This window comes from Triticum aestivum, chromosome 4D, assembly GCF_018294505.1.
Source record: "Triticum aestivum cultivar Chinese Spring chromosome 4D, IWGSC CS RefSeq v2.1, whole genome shotgun sequence".
Lineage (NCBI taxonomy): Eukaryota > Viridiplantae > Streptophyta > Magnoliopsida > Poales > Poaceae > Triticum > Triticum aestivum.
The window spans coordinates 313,778,421-313,794,649 of NC_057805.1; positions in this window are offsets into that span (position 1 = coordinate 313,778,421).

Sequence of the window (16,229 nt, forward strand, 5' to 3'; positions counted from 1 at the left end):
CAGTCGGAAGCTGGCAGAGGTTTGATGCAGATCCGGGCCTTGCTCCGAGCAGCCGGAGAGCAGAACACAGCAGTGTCTTGATACGTCTCCGTCATATCTATAATTTTTTATTGTTCCATGCCAATATTATACAACTTTCATATACTTTTTGGCAACTTTTTATACTATTTTTGGGACTAACATATTGATCCAGTGCCCAGTGCCAGTTCCTGCTTGTTGCATGTTTTATGTTTCGCAGAAACCCCATATCAAACGGAATAAAAACAGACGGAGAATATTTTTGGAATATTTGGAGAATATGGGAAGAAGAATCAACGCGAGACGGTGCCCGAGGGGGCACGAGACAGGGGGGCGCCTGCCCCCCCTGGCGCGCCTGCCCCCCTCATGCCCCCCCCCCCGTAAGGCGGTTGCTGCTCTTCTTTGGCCGCAAGAAAGCTAATTTTCAGAAGAAAAAAATCACGGCGAAGGTTTCAATCCAATCGGAGTTACGGATCTCCATATATATACGAAACGGTGAAAGGGCAGAAAACCAGAACGCAGAAACAGAGAGAGACAGAGAGACAGATCCAATCTCGGAGGGGCTCTCGCCCCTCCCACGCCATGGAGGCCAAGGACCAGAGGGGAAACCCTTCTCCCGTCTAGGGAGGAGGTCAAGGAAGAAGAAGACGAAGGGGGCCCCTCTCCCCTTCTCTTCCGGTGGCGCCGGAACGCTGCCGTGGCCATCATCATCACCGCCATCTTCACCAACAACTTCACCGCCATCATCACCAACTCTTCCCCCCTCTATGCAGCGGTGTAACCCCTCTTTTACTTGTTGTACTCTCTACTTAAACACGGTGCTCAACGCTATATATTATTTCCCAATGATGTATGGCTATCCTATGATGTTTGAGTAGATCTGTTTTGTCCCATGGGTTATTTGATGATCAAGATTGGTTTGAGTTGCATGTTTTATTATTTGTGCTGTCCTATGGTGCTCTCCGTGTCGCACAAGCATGAGGGATCCCCGCTGTAGGGTGTTGCAATACGTTCATGATTCGCATATAGTGGGTTGCGTGAGTGACAGAAACACAAACCCGAGTAAGGGGGTTGTTGCGTATGGGATAAAGCGGACTTGATGCTTTAATGCTATGGTTGGGTTTTACCTTAATGATCTTTAGTAGTTGCAGATGCTTGCTAGAGTTCCAATCATAAGTGCATATGATCCAAGTAGAGAAAGTATGTTAGCTTATGCCTCTCCCTCATATAAAATTGCAATAGTGATTACCGGTCTAGTTATCGATTGCCTAGGGACAAATAACTTTCTCGTGACAAAAAGCTTTCTACTAAAACTAACTTAGTTGTGTCTTCATCTAAACAGCCCCTAGCTTTTATTTACGTGCTCTTTATCTTCTTGCAAACCTATCCAAAAACACCTACAAAGTACTTCTAGTGTCATACTTGTTCTAGGTAAAGCGAACGTTAAGCGTGCGTAGAGTTGTATCGGTGGTCGATAGAACTTGAGGGAATATTTGTTCTACCTTTAGCTGCTCGTTGGGTTCGACACTCTTACTTATCGAAAGAGGCTACAATTGATCCCCTATACTTGTGGGTTATCAAGACCTTTTTTTGGCGCCGTTGTCGGGGAGTCATAGCGTGGGGTGAATATTCTCGTGTGTGCTTGTTTGCTTTATCACTAAGTAATTTGTATTTGCTGTCTAAGTTGTTTTCTATCTTTAGTTATGGGTAGGAAACGCAAAATACCAAAAAAATTAGTTGTACCTACTGAACCAATGGTTGAAGAACCAATCAAAATCTATCACACTCCTGAAGCTTATTACTTGGATCATCTTCGATCCCTATGTGCTCGTGCTGAAACCCCAACTAGCTTAGTTGAGGGCAAATACTTAGATGAGCATGCTTGTTATGTGCGACACCGTATATCTGAAAAAGGGAAACGTTTACTGGATCAAATTCATCGTTTGCAATGCTATGCTTGGAATTTATGTGAAATATATGATGTTACTTGTTGTTCTGAAAACCCTAAGAAACACCTTCCCTACCAATGTGAGTTTATTGATAATGGAATTGTATCTTCTTATGATAAGGGTGTTTATAATTAATATGATGTTAAACAAATTGAAGAATTTGTTGCTTTTAAGGGTGCTTATGAGATTGCTTCTTTGATTGAAACGTATGATGCTACTCTTTACAAATCTGAAAATTTTGCCATACTTGAATATTGTTATGATAATTATGCTTCTAATGTCTATGTTAAACCATATATTGAGGACTCCTCCGCTGTACAAGAAGAGATTAATATTTTGCAGGAGTCTATGGAAGAAGAAATTGATGAAACTGTGAGCTCATTGGATGAAAAAGATGACGAGGAGAGCGAAGAACAAAAGGAGGAAGAGCGGATTAGCTACCCGTGCCCACCTTCTAATGAGAGTAACTCTTCAACTCATACATTGTTTAATTTCCCTTCGTGCTTACCGAAGGATGATTGCTATGATGATTGTTATGATCCCATTGATTCTCTTGAAATATCCATTTTTGATGATGCTTGCTATGCTTGTGGCCAAGATGCCAATATGAATTATGCTTATGGAGATGAACTTGCTATAGTTCCTTATATCAAACATGAAATTGTTGCTATTGCACCCACACATGATAGTCCTATTATCTTTTTGAATTCTCCCAACTACACTATATCGGAGAAGTTTGCACTTATTAAGGATTATATTGATGGGTTGCGTTTTACTATTACACATGATGATTTTTATAGATATAATATGCATGTGCTTGCTGCTCCTACTTGCAATTATTATGAGAGAGGAACTATATCTCCACCTCTCTATGTTTCCAACATGGTAAAATTGCAAGAAACTGTTTATACTATGCATTGGCCTTTACTATGTGTGCATGAATTGTTCTTTTATGACATGCCGATGCATAGGAAGAGAGTTAGACTTCCTTTTTGCATGATATATGTTACTTTGTGCTCACTACTAAATCACAAATCATTGTTAATTAAAATTGGCTTTGATATACCTTGGGATCCGGGTGGATCCATTACTTGAGCACTATATGCCTAGCTTAATGACTTTAAAGAAAGCGCTGCCAGGGAGACAACCCGGAAGTTTTAGAGAGTCATTTATTTCTGTTGAGTGCTTTTATATAGTTTAAAAACAAAAAAATAAAGAGGGGAACCTAAAAACTTTTTCGAAAAGGAAAGTGAAAGTGAGAAAGACGAGCATTGTTAGTGGGAGCTAGCCTTGAACTTTGTTCATGCCCATGGAAACTTTGTGAATCTTAATTACAGCAAATTTTCAACAAAAATAATTATCCCCTTGTGCAATTCTATTGTATTATAAAAATAATGTGCCAAGGTTTGCCTTTAGGATGTTTACAATGCTTGTTGGTTTGTACGGTGCAGGACAGAAACTTTGGCTGTAGTGTGCGATTTTTAATTTTTTACTGGAACATCAAAAAGTTCTGATTCGTTTTGCACTGTCTTTCTATACAAATTTTTTATTTTTCATAATTTTCGCAGAATTTTTCAAGTATCATAAGTATGGTGAATGTTCAGATTATTACAGACTGTTCTGTTTTAGACAGATTCTGTTTTTGATGCATAATTTGCTTGTTTTCATGAAACTATCGATTCATATCAGTGGATTAAGCCATGAAAAAGTTATACTACAGTAGACGCAATAGAAAAGAAAAATATGAATTGTTTGCAACAGTACTTAGAGTAGTGATTTGCTTTATTATACTAACGGATCTTACCGAGTTTTCTGTTGAAGTTTTGTGTGGATGAAGTGTTCGATGATCGAGAAGGTCTCGATGTGAGGAGAAGGAAGAGAGGCAAGAGCTCAAGCTTGGGGATGCCCAAGGAACCCCAAGTAAATATTCAAGGAGACTCAAGCATCTAAGCTTGGGGACGACTCGGAAGGCATCCCCTCTTTCTTCAACAAATATCGGTATGTTTTCGGATTCGTTTCGTTCATACGATATGTGCAAATCTTGGAGCGTCTTTTGCATTTAGTTTTCATTTTTCTTTTATGCACCATGCTGGTATGAGATAGTCCTTGGTTGATTTATAAGAATGCTCTTTGCACTTCACTTATATCTTTTGAGTATGGCTTTATAGAATGCTTCATGTGCTTCACTTATATCATTTGAAGTTTGGATTGCCTGTTTCTCTTTACATAGAAAACCGCCATTTGTAGAATGCTCTTTTGCTTCACTTATATTTGTTAGAGCGTGGCATATCTTTTGTAGAAAGAATTAAACTCTCTTGCTTCACTTATATCTATTTAGAGAGATGACAGGAACTGGTCATTCACATGGTTCGTCATAAAATCCTACATAAAACTTGAGATCACTGAATATGATATGTTTGATTCCTTGTAGTAGTTTTGCGATATAAAGATGGTGATATTAGAGTCATGCTAGTGGGTAGTTGTGGATTGTAGAAATACTTGTGTTGAAGTTTGTGATTCCCGTAGCATGCACGTATGGTGAACTGTTATGTGATGAAGTCGGAGCATGATTTATTTATTGATTGTCTTCCTTATGAGTGGCGGTCGGGGATGAGCGATGGTCTTTTCCTACCAATCTATCCCCCTAGGAGCATGCGCTTAGTACTTTGTTTCGATAACTAATAGATTTTTGCAATAAGTATGTGAGTTCTTTATGACTAATGTTGAGTCCATGGATTATACGCACTCTCACCCTTCCACCATTGCTCGCCTGTCTAGTACCGCACAACTTTCACCGGTACCATAAACCCACCATATACCTTCCTCAAAACAGCCACCATACCTACCTATCATGGCATTTCCATAGCCATTCCGAGATATATTGCCATGCAACTTCCATCATCATCATATACATGACTTGAGCATTTACTGTCATATTGCTTTGCATGATCGTAAGATAGCTAGCATGATGTTTTCATGGCTTGTCCGTTTTTTGATGGCATTGCTACGCTAGATCATTGCACATCCCGGTACACCGCCGGAGGCATTCATATAGAGTCATATCTTTGTTCTAGTATCGAGTTGTAATATTGAGTTGTAAGTAAATAAAAAGTGTGATGATCATCATTATTAGAGCATTACCCCAGTGAGGAAAGGATGATGGAGACTATGATTCCCCCACAAGTCAGGATGAGACTCCGGACTAAAAAAAAGAGAGGCCATAAAAAAAGAAAATAAAAAATGAGACGTGTGCAGAACGTGTGCAGAACTCGGAGGTGCCGTGTATTCGGTACTTGGATCGGTCGGATCGTGAAGACGTACGACTACATCAACCGCGTTGTCATAACGCTTCCGCTTTCGGTCTACGAGGGTACATGGACAACACTCTCCCCTCTCGTTGCTATGCATCACCATGATCTTGCGTGTGCGTAGGATTGTTTTTTGAAATTACTACATTCCCCAACAGTGGCATCCGAGCCAGGTTTATGCATAGATGTTATATACACGAGTAGAACACAAGTGAGTTGTGAGCGATACTAGTCATACTGCTTACTAGCATGTCATACTTTGATTCGGCGGTATTGTTGGATGAAGCGGCTCGGACCGACATTACGCGTACGCTTACGTGAGACTGGTTCTACCGACGTGCTTTGCACATAGGTGGCTGGCGGGTATCAGTTTCTCCAACTTTAGTTGAATCGAGTGTGGCTACGCTCGGTCCTTGTGAAGGTTAAAACAACACATACTTGACGAAATATCGTTGTGGTTTTGATGCGTAGGTAAGAACGGTTCTTGCTCAGCCCGTAGCAGCCACTAAAACTTGCAACAACAAAGTAGAGGATGTCTAATTTGTTTTTGCAGGGCATGTTGTGATGTGATATGGTCAAGACATGATGCTAAATTTTATTGTATGAGATGATCATGTTTTGTAACCGAGTTATCGGTAACTGGCAGGAGCCATATGGTTGTCGCTTTATTGTATGAAATGCAATCACCATGTAATTGCTTTACTTTATCACTAAGTGGTAGCGATAGTCGCAGAAGCAATAGTTGGCGAGACGACAACGATGCTACGATGGAGATCAAGGTGTCGCGCCAGTGACGATGGTGATCATGACGGTGCTTTGGAGATGGAGATCAAAGGCACAAGATGATGATGGCCATAGCATATCACTTATATTGATTGCATGTGATGTTTATCTTTTATGCATCTTATTTTGCTTAGATTGACGGTAGCATTATAAGATGATCTCTCACTAAATTTCAAGGTATAAGTGTTCTCCCTGAGTATGCACCGTTGCTACAGTTCTTCGTGCTGAGACACCACGTGATGATCGGGTGTGATAAGCTCTACGTTCACATACAATGGGTGCAAGCCAATTTTGCACACGCGGAATACTCGGGTTAAACTTGACGAGCCTAGCATATGTAGATATGGCCTCGGAACACTGGAGACCGAAAGGTCGAGCATGAATCATATAGTAGATATGATCAACATAGGGATGTTCACCATTGAAAACTACTCCATCTCACGTGATGATCGGACATGGTTTAGTTGATTTGGATCACGTGATCACTTAGATGATTAGAGGGATGTCTATCTAAGTGGGAGTTCATAAGTAATATGATTAATTGAAGTTTAATTTATCATGAACTTAGTACCTGATAGTATTTTGCATGTCTATGTTGTTGTAGATAGATGGCCCGTGCTGTTGTTCCGTTGAATTTTAATGCGTTCCTTGAGAAAGCAAAGTTGAAAGATGATGGTAGCAATTACACGGACTGGGTCCGTAACTTGAGGATTATCCTCATTGCTGCACAGAAGAATTACGTCCTGGAAGCACCGCTGGGTGCCAGGCCTGCTGCAGATGCAACTGATGACGTTAAGAACGTATGGCAGAGCAAAGCTGATGACTACTCGATAGTTCAGTGTGCCATGCTTTACGGCTTAGAACCGGGACTTCAACGAAGTTTTGAACGTCATGGAGCATATGAAATGTTCCAGGAGTTGAAGTTAATATTTCAAGCAAATGCCCGGATTGAGAGATATGAAGTCTCCAATAAGTTCTACAGCTGCAAGATGGAGGAGAATAGTTCTGTCAGTGAACATATACTCAAAATGTCTGGGTATAATAATCACTTGATTCAACTGGGAGTTAATCTTCCTGATGATAGTGTCATTGACAGAATTCTTCAACCACTGCCACCAAGCTACAAGAGCTTCATGATGAACTATAACATGCAAGGGATGGACAAGACAATTCCCGAGCTCTTCGCAATGCTAAAGGCTGCGGAGGTAGAAATCAAGAAGGAGCATCAAGTGTTGATGGTCAACAAGACCACCAGTTTCAAGAAAAATGGTAAAGGGAAGAAGGGGAACTTCAAGAAGAACGGCAAGCAAGTTGCTGCTCAAGTGAAGAAGCCCAAGTCTGGACCTAAGCCTGAGACTGAGTGCTTCTACTGCAAAGGGACTGGTCACTGGAAGCGGAACTGCCCCAAGTATTTGGCGGATAAGAAGGATGGCAAGGTGAACAAAGGTATATGTGATATATATGTTATTGATGTGTACTTTACTAATGGTCGTAGTAGCACCTGGGTATTTGATACTGGTTCTGTTGCTAATATTTGCAATTCGAAATTGGGGCTACGGATTAAGCAAAGATTGGCTAAGGACGAGGTGACGATGCGTGTGGGAAATGCTTCCAGAGTCGATGTGATCGCCGTCGGCACGCTACCTCTACATCTACCTTCAGGATTAGTTTTAGACCTGAATAATTGTTATTTGGTGCCAGTGTTGAGCATGAACATTATATCTGGATCTTGTTTGATGCGAGACGGTTATTCATTTAAATCAGAGAATAATGGTTGTTCTATTTATATGAGTAATATCTTTTATGGTCATGCACCCTTGAAGAGTGGTCTATTTATATTGAATCTCGATAGTAGTGATACACATATTCATAATATTGAAGCCAAAAGATGCAGAGTTGATAATGATAGTGCAACTTATTTGTGGCACTGCCGTTTAGGTCATATTGGTGTAAAGCGCATGAAGAAACTCCATACTGATGGACTTTTGGAATCATTTGATTATGAATCACTTGGTACTTGCGAACCATGCCTCATGGGCAAGATGACTAAAACTCCGTTCTCTGGAAAAATGGAGCAAGCAACGGATTTGTTGGAAATCATACGTACTGATGTATGTGGTCCGATGAATATTGGGGCTCGCGGCGGGTATCATTATTTTCTCACCTTCACAGATGATTTGAGCAGATATGGGTATATCTACTTGATGAAACATAAGTCTGAAACATTTGAAAAGTTCAAAGAATTTCAGAGTGAAGTGGAAAATCATCGTAACAAGAAAATAAAGTTTCTACGATCCGATCGTGGAGGAGAATATTTGAGTTACGAGTTTGGTCTTCATTTGAAACAATGCGGAATAGTTTCACAACTCACGCAACCCGGAACACCACAGCGTAATGGTGTGTCCGAACGTCGTAACCGCACTTTATTAGATATGGTGCGATCTATGATGTCTCTTACTGATTTACCGCTATCGTTTTGGGGTTATGCTTTAGAGACGGCTGCATTCATGTTAAATAGGGCACCATCTAAATCCGTTGAGACGACGCCTTATGAACTGTGGTTTGGCAAGAAACCAAAGTTGTCGTTTCTTAAAGTTTCTGGTTGCGATGCTTATGTGAAAAAGCTTCAACCTGATAAGCTCGAACCCAAATCGGAGAATTGTGTCTTCATAGGATACCCAGAGGAGACTGTTGGGTACACCTTCTATCATAGATCCGAAGGCAAGATATTCATTGCTAAGAATGGATCCTTTCTAGAGAAGGAGTTTCTCTCGAAAGAAGTGAGTGGGAGGAAAGTAGAACTTGATGAGGTAACTGTACCTGCTCCCTTATTGGAAAGTAGTTCATCACAGAAATCTGTTCATGTGACTCCTACACCAATTAGTGAGGAAGCTAATGATGATAATCATGTAACTTGAGATCAAGTTGCTACCGAACCTCGTAGGTCAACCAGAGTAAGATCCGCACCAGAGTGGTATGGTAATCCTGTTCTGGAGGTCATGTTACTTGACCATGACGAACCTACGAACTATGAGGAAGTGATGATGAGCCCAGATTCCGCGAAATGGCTTGAAGCCATGAAATCTGAGATGGGATCCATGTATGAGAACAAAGTGTGGACTTTGGTTGACTTGCCTGATGATCGGCAAGCCATCGAGAATAAATGGATCTTCAAGAAGAAGACTGACGCTGACGGTAATGTTACTGTCTACAAAGCTCGACTTGTTGCGAAAGGTTTTTGACAAGTTCAAGGAGTTGACTACAATGAGACCTTCTCACCCGTAGCGATGCTTAAGTCCGTCCGAATCATGTTAGCAATTGCCGCATTTTATGATTATGAAATTTGGAAAATGGATGTAAAGACTGCATTCCTGAATGGATTTATGGAAGAAGAGTTGTATATGATGCAACCTAAAGGTTTTATCGACCCAAAAGGTGCTAACAAAGTGTGCAAGCTCCAGTGATCCATCTATGGACTGGTGCAAGCATCTCGGAGTTGGAATAAACGTTTTTATAGTGTGATCAAAGCATACAGTTTTATACAGACTTTTGGAGAAGCCTGTATTTACAAGAAAGTGAGTGGGAGCTCTGTAGCATTTCTAATATTATATGTGGATGGCATATTATTGATTGGAAATGATATAGAAGTTCTGGATAGCATAAAAGGATACTTGAATAAGAGTTTTTCAATGAAAGACCTCGGTGAAGCTGCTTATATATTGGGCATCAAGATCTCTAGAGATAGATCAAGACGCTTAATTGGACTTTCACAAAGCACATACCTTCACAAAGTTTTGAAGAAGTTCATAATGGATCAAGTAAAGAAAGGGTTCTTGCCTGTGTTACAAGGTGTGAAGTTGAGTCAGACTCAATGCCCGACCACTGCAAAAGATAGAGAGAAAATGAATGATGTTCCCTATGCTTCAGCCATAGGCTCTATCATGCATGCAATGCTGTGTACCCGACCTGATGTGTGCCTTGCTATTAGTTTAGCAGGGAGCTACCAAAGTAATCCAGGAGTGGATCACTAGACAGCGGTCAAGAACATCCTGAAATACCTGAAAAGGACTAAGGATATGTTTCTCGTTTATGGAGGTGACAAAGAGCTCGTCGTAAATGGTTACGTCGATGCAAGCTTTGACACTGATCCGGATGACTCTATGTCACAAACCGGGTACGTGTTTATATTGAACGGTGGAATTGTCAGTTGGTGCAGTTCTAAGCAAAGCGTTGTGGCGGGATCTACATGTGAAGCGGAGTACATAGCTGCTTTGGAAGCAACAAATGAAGGAGTCTGGATGAAGGAGTTCATATCCGATCTAGGTGTCATACCTAGTGCATCGGGTCCAATGAAAATCTTTTGTGACAATACTGGAGCTATTGCCTTGGCGAAAGAACCCAGATTTCACAAGAGAACCAAGCACATCAAGAGACGCTTCAATTCCATCCGCGATCTAGTCAAGGAGGGAGACATAGAAGTTTGGAAAATACATACGGATCTGAATGTTGCAGACCCGTTGACTAAGCCTCTTCCATGAGAAAAACATGATCAGCACCAAGACTCCATGGGTGTTAGAATCATTACTGTGTAATCTAGATTATTGACTCTAGTGCAAGTAGGAGACTGAAGGAAATATGCCCTAGAGGCAATAATAAAGTTGTTATTTATATTTCCTTATATCATGATAAATGTTTATTGTTCATGCTAGAATTGTATTAACCGGAAACTTAGTACATGTGCGAATACATAGACAAACAGAGTGTCACTAGTATGCCTCTACTTGACTAGCTCGTTGAATCAAAGATGGTTAAGTTTCCTAGCCATAGACATGAGTTGTCATTTGATTAACGGGATCACATTATTAGAGAATGATGTGATTGACTTGACCCATTCCGTTGGCTTAGCATTCGATCGTTTAGTATATTGCTATTGCTTTCTTCATGACTTATACATGTTCCTATGACTATGAGATTATGCAACTCCTGAATACCGGAGGAACACTTTGTGTGCTACCAAACGTCACAACGTAACTGAGTGATTATAAAGGTGCTCTACAGGTGTCTCCGATGGTACTTGTTGAGTTGGCATAGATCGAGATTAGGATTTGTCACTCCGATTGTCGGAGAGGTATCTCTAGGCCCTCTCGGTAATACACATCACTATAAGCCTTGCAAGCAATGCAACTAATGAGTTAGTTGCGGGATGATGTATTACGGAACGAGTAAAGAGACTTGCCGGTAACAAGATTGAACTAGGTATTGAGATACCGATGACCGAACTATGTTGTTATGCGGTTTGACCGATAAAGATCTTCGTAGAATATGTGGGAGCCAATATGAGCATCCAGGTTCCGCTATTGGTTATTGACCGGAAACATGTCTCGGTCATGTCTACATAGATCTCGAACCCATAGGTCCGCACGCTTAACGTTCTGTGACGATCGGTATTATGAGTTTATGTATTTTGATGCACCGAAGGTAGTTCGGAGTCTCGGATATGATCACGGACGTGACGAGGAGTCTCGAAATGGTCGAGACATAAAGATCGATATATTGGAAGCCTATATTTGGACATCGGAATAGTTCCGGGTGAAATTGAGATTTTACCGGAGTACCGGGAGGTTACGGGAACCCCCCGGTAAGTGTATGGGCCTTATTGGGCCATAGTGGAGAGAGAGAGAGAGAGGAGGCCAGGGCAGGCCGCACGCCCCCTCCCCCTCTGGCCCAAATTGGACTAGGGGATCGGCGCCCCCCTTTCCTTCCTCCCTCTCTCCCCTTCCTTCTCTCCTAGTCCAACTAGGGAAGGGGGGGGGAGTCCTACTCCCGGTGGGAGTAGGACTCCTCCAGGGCGCGCCATAGAGGGCTGCCCCTCCCCCTCCTCCACTCCTTTATATACGGAGGAGGGGGCACCCCATGGACACACAAGTTGATCAGTTGATCTTTTAGCCGTGTGCGGTGCCCCCCTCCACCATAATCCACCTCGGTAATATCGTAGCGGTGCTTAGGCGAAGCCCTGCGTCGGTAGCATCATCATCACCGTCATCACGCCGTCGTGCTGACGGAACTCTCCCGCGAAGCTCTGCTAGATCGTGAGTTCGTGGGACGTCACCGAGCTGAACGTGTGCAGAACTCGGAGGTGCCGTGTGTTCGGTACTTGGATCGGTCAGATCGTGAAGACGTACGACTACATCAACCGCGTTGCCATAACGCTTCCGCTTTCGGTGTACGAGGGTACATGGACAACACTCTCCCCTCTTGTTGCTATGCATCACCATGATCTTGCGTGCGGGTAGGATTTTTTTTTTGAAATTACTACGTTCCCCAACAAGCATAATGATCGTTTAGTTTTATTGCTATTGCTTTCATCATGACTTATACACGTTCCTCTGAGTATGAGATTATGCAACTCCTGAATACCGGAGGAACACCTTGTGTGCTATCAAACGTCACAACGTAACTGGGTGATTATAAAGATGCTCTACAGATGTCTCCGAAGGTGTTTGTTGGGTTGGCATAGATCGAGATTAGGATTTGTCACTCCGTGTATCGGAGAGGTATCTCTGGGCCCTCTCGGTAATGCACATCACTATAAGCCTTGCAAGCAATGTGACTAATGAGTTAGTTATGGGATGGTGCATTACGGAACGAGTAAAGAGACTTGCCGGTAAAAAGATTGAACTAGGTATGATGATACTGACGATCGAATCTCGGGCAAGTAACATACCGATGACAAAGGGAACAACGTATGTTGTTATGCGGTTTGGCCGATAAAGATCTTCTTAGAATATGTAGGAACCAATATGAGCATCCAGGTTCCGCTATTGTTTATTGACCGGAAGTGAGTCTCGGTCATGTCTACATAGTTGTCGAACCCGTAGGGTCCGCACGCTTAACGTTCGATGACAATTGGTATTATGAGTTTATGTGTTTTGATGTACCGAAGGTTGTTCGGAGTCCCGGATGTGATCACGGACATGACGAGGAGTCTCGAAATGGTCGAGACATAAAGATCGATATATTGGAAGGCTATGTTTGGACATCGGAATGGTTCCGGATGAGTTTGGGCATTTTCTGGAGTACCGGGAGGTTACCGGAACCCCCCGGGGAGTCAATGGGCCTTATTGGGCCTTAGTGGGAGAGAGGAGGAGGCGGCCAGGTGGAGGGCGCGCCCCCCAAGCCCAATCCGAGTTGGGGTGGGGGCCCCCCTTTCCTTCTCTCCTTCTCCCTCTTCCTTCTTCTCCTACTCCAACTAGGGAAAGGGGGAAACCTACTCCTATTGGGAGTAGGACTCCCCCTTGGGCGCGCCATAGAGAGGGCCGTCCCTCCCCTCCTCCCCTCCTTTATATACGGGGGAGGGGGCACCCCATAGACACACAAGTTGACAGTTGTCTTAGCCGTGTGCGGTGCCCCCTCCACAAATTTCCACCTCGGTCATATCATTGTAGTGCTTAGGCGAAGCCCTGCGTCGGTAACTTCATCATCACCATCATCACGCCGTCGTGTTGACGAAACTCTCCCTCGGCCTCACCTGGATCAAGAGTACGAGGGACGTCACCAAGCTGAACATGTGCAGATCGCGGAGGTGTCGTGCGTTCGGTACTTGATCGGTTCGATCGCGAAGACGTTCGACTACATCAACCGCGTTACTTAACGCTTCCGCTTTCGGTCTACGAGGGTACGTGGACACACTCTCCCACTCGTTGCTATGCATCACCTAGATGGATCTTGCGTGTGCGTAGGATTTTTTTTGAAATATTACGTTCCCCAACAATGGCATCCGAGCCAGGTCTATGCGTAGATGTTATATGCACAAGTAGAACACAAAGAGCTGTGGGCGATAATAGTCATACTGCTTACCAGCAACGTCTTACTTTGATTCGGCGGTATTGTTGGATGAAGCGGCCTAGACCGACATTACATGACCGCGTTCATGAGACTTGTTCTGCCGACGTGCTTCGCACACATGTGGCTAGTGGGTGTCTGTTTCTCCAACTTTAGTTGAATTGAGTTTGACTACGCCCGGTCCTTGTTGAAGGTTAAAACAACACACTTGACGAAAAATCGTTGTGGTTTTGATGCGTAGGTAAGAACGGTTCTTGCTAGAAGCCCATAGCAGCCAGGTAAAACTTGCAACAACAAAGTAGAGGACGTCTAACTTGTTTTTGCAGGGCTTGCTGTGATGTGATATGGTCAAGACGTGATGATATATAAATTGTTGTATGAGATGATCATGTTTTGTAACAGTTATCGGCAACTGGCAGGAGCCATATGGTTGTCGCTTTATTGTATGAAATGCAATTGCCATGTAATTGCTTTACTTTATCACTAAGCGGTAGCGATAGTCGTAGAAGCAATAGTTGGCGAGACGACAACGATGCTTCGATGGAGATCAAGGTGTCAAGCCGGTGACGATGGTGATCATGACGGTGCTTTGGAGATGGAGATCAAAGGCACAAGATGATGATGGCCATATCATATCACTTATTTTGATTGCATGTTATGTTTATCTTTTATGCATCTTATTTTGCTTAGTACGACGGTAGCATTATGAGATGATCCCTTACTAAAATTTCAAGGTGGACCCTGATTGTATCCCCATTGAGGTGTGGAAAGGTCTCGGGGACATAGCGATAGTATGGCTAACCAAGCTTTTCAACCTCATTTTTCGGGCAAATAAGATGCCAGAAGAATGGAGACGGAGTATATTAGTACCAATCTTCAAGAACAAGGGGGATGTTCAGAGTTGTACTAATTACCATGGAATTAAGCTGATGAGCCATACAATGAAGCTATGGGAGAGAGTCATTGAGCACCGCTTAAGAAGAATGACAAGCGTGACCAAAAATCAGTTTGTTTCATGCCTGGGAGGTCGACCATGGAAGCCATTTTCTTGGTACGACAACTTATGGAGAGATATAGGGAGCAAAAGAAGGACTTGCATATGGTGTTCATTGACTTGGAGAAGGCCTGTGATAAGATACCGCGGAATGTCATGTGGTGGGCCTTGGAGAAACACAAAGTCCCAGCAAAGTACATTACCCTCATCAAGGACATGTATGATAATGTTGTGACAAGTGTTCGAACAAGTGATGTCGACACCGATGACTTCCCGATTAAGATAGGACTACATCAGGGGTCAGCTTTGAGCCCTTATATTTTTGCATTGGTGATGGATGAGGTCACAAGGGATATACAAGGAGATATCCCATGGTGTATGCTCTTTGCAGATGATGTGGTGCTAGTTGACGATAGTCGGACTGGGGTAAATAGGAAGTTAGAGTTATGGAGACAAACCTTGGAATCGAAAGGGTTTAGGTTTAGTAGAACTAAAACCGAGTACATGATGTGCGGTTTCAGTACTACTAGGTGTGAGGAGGAGGAGGTTAGCCTTGATGGCCGGGTGGTACCTCGAAAGGACACCTTTCGGTATTTGGGGTCAATGTTGCAGGAGGATGGGGGTATTGATGAAGATGTGAACCATCGAATCAAAGCCGGATGGATGAAGTGGCGCCAAGCTTCTGGCATTCTCTGTGACAAGAGAGTGCCACAAAAGCTAAAAGGCAAGTTCTACAAGACGGCGGTTCGACCCGCAATGTTGTATGGCACGGAGTGTTGGCCGACTAAAAGGCGACATGTTCAACAGTTAGGTGTGGCGGAGATGCGTATGTTGAGATGGATGTGTGGCCACACGAGGAAGGATCGAGTCCAGCATGATGATATACGAGATAGAGTTGGGGTAGCACCAATTGAGGAGAAGCTTGTCCAACATCGTCTGAGATGGTTTGGGCATATTCAGCCCAGGCCTCCAGAAGCTCCAGTGCATAGCGGACGGCTAAAGCGTGCGGAGAATGTCAAGAGAGGGCGGGGTAGACCGAATTTGACATGGGAGGAGTCCGTTAAGAGAGACCTGAAGGATTGGAGTATCACCAAAGAGCTAGCTATGGACAGGGGTGCGTGGAAGCTTGCTATCCATGTGCCAGAGCCATGAGTTGGTTGCGAGATCTTATGGGTTTCACCTCTAGCCTACCCCAACTTGTTTGGGACTAAAGGCTTTGTTGTTGTTGTTGTTGTTGTTGTTGTTGTTGTTGTTGTTGTTGTTGTTGTTGTTGTTGTTGTTGTTGTTGTTGTTGTATAAGTGTTCTCCCTGAGTATGCACCGTTGCGACAGTTCT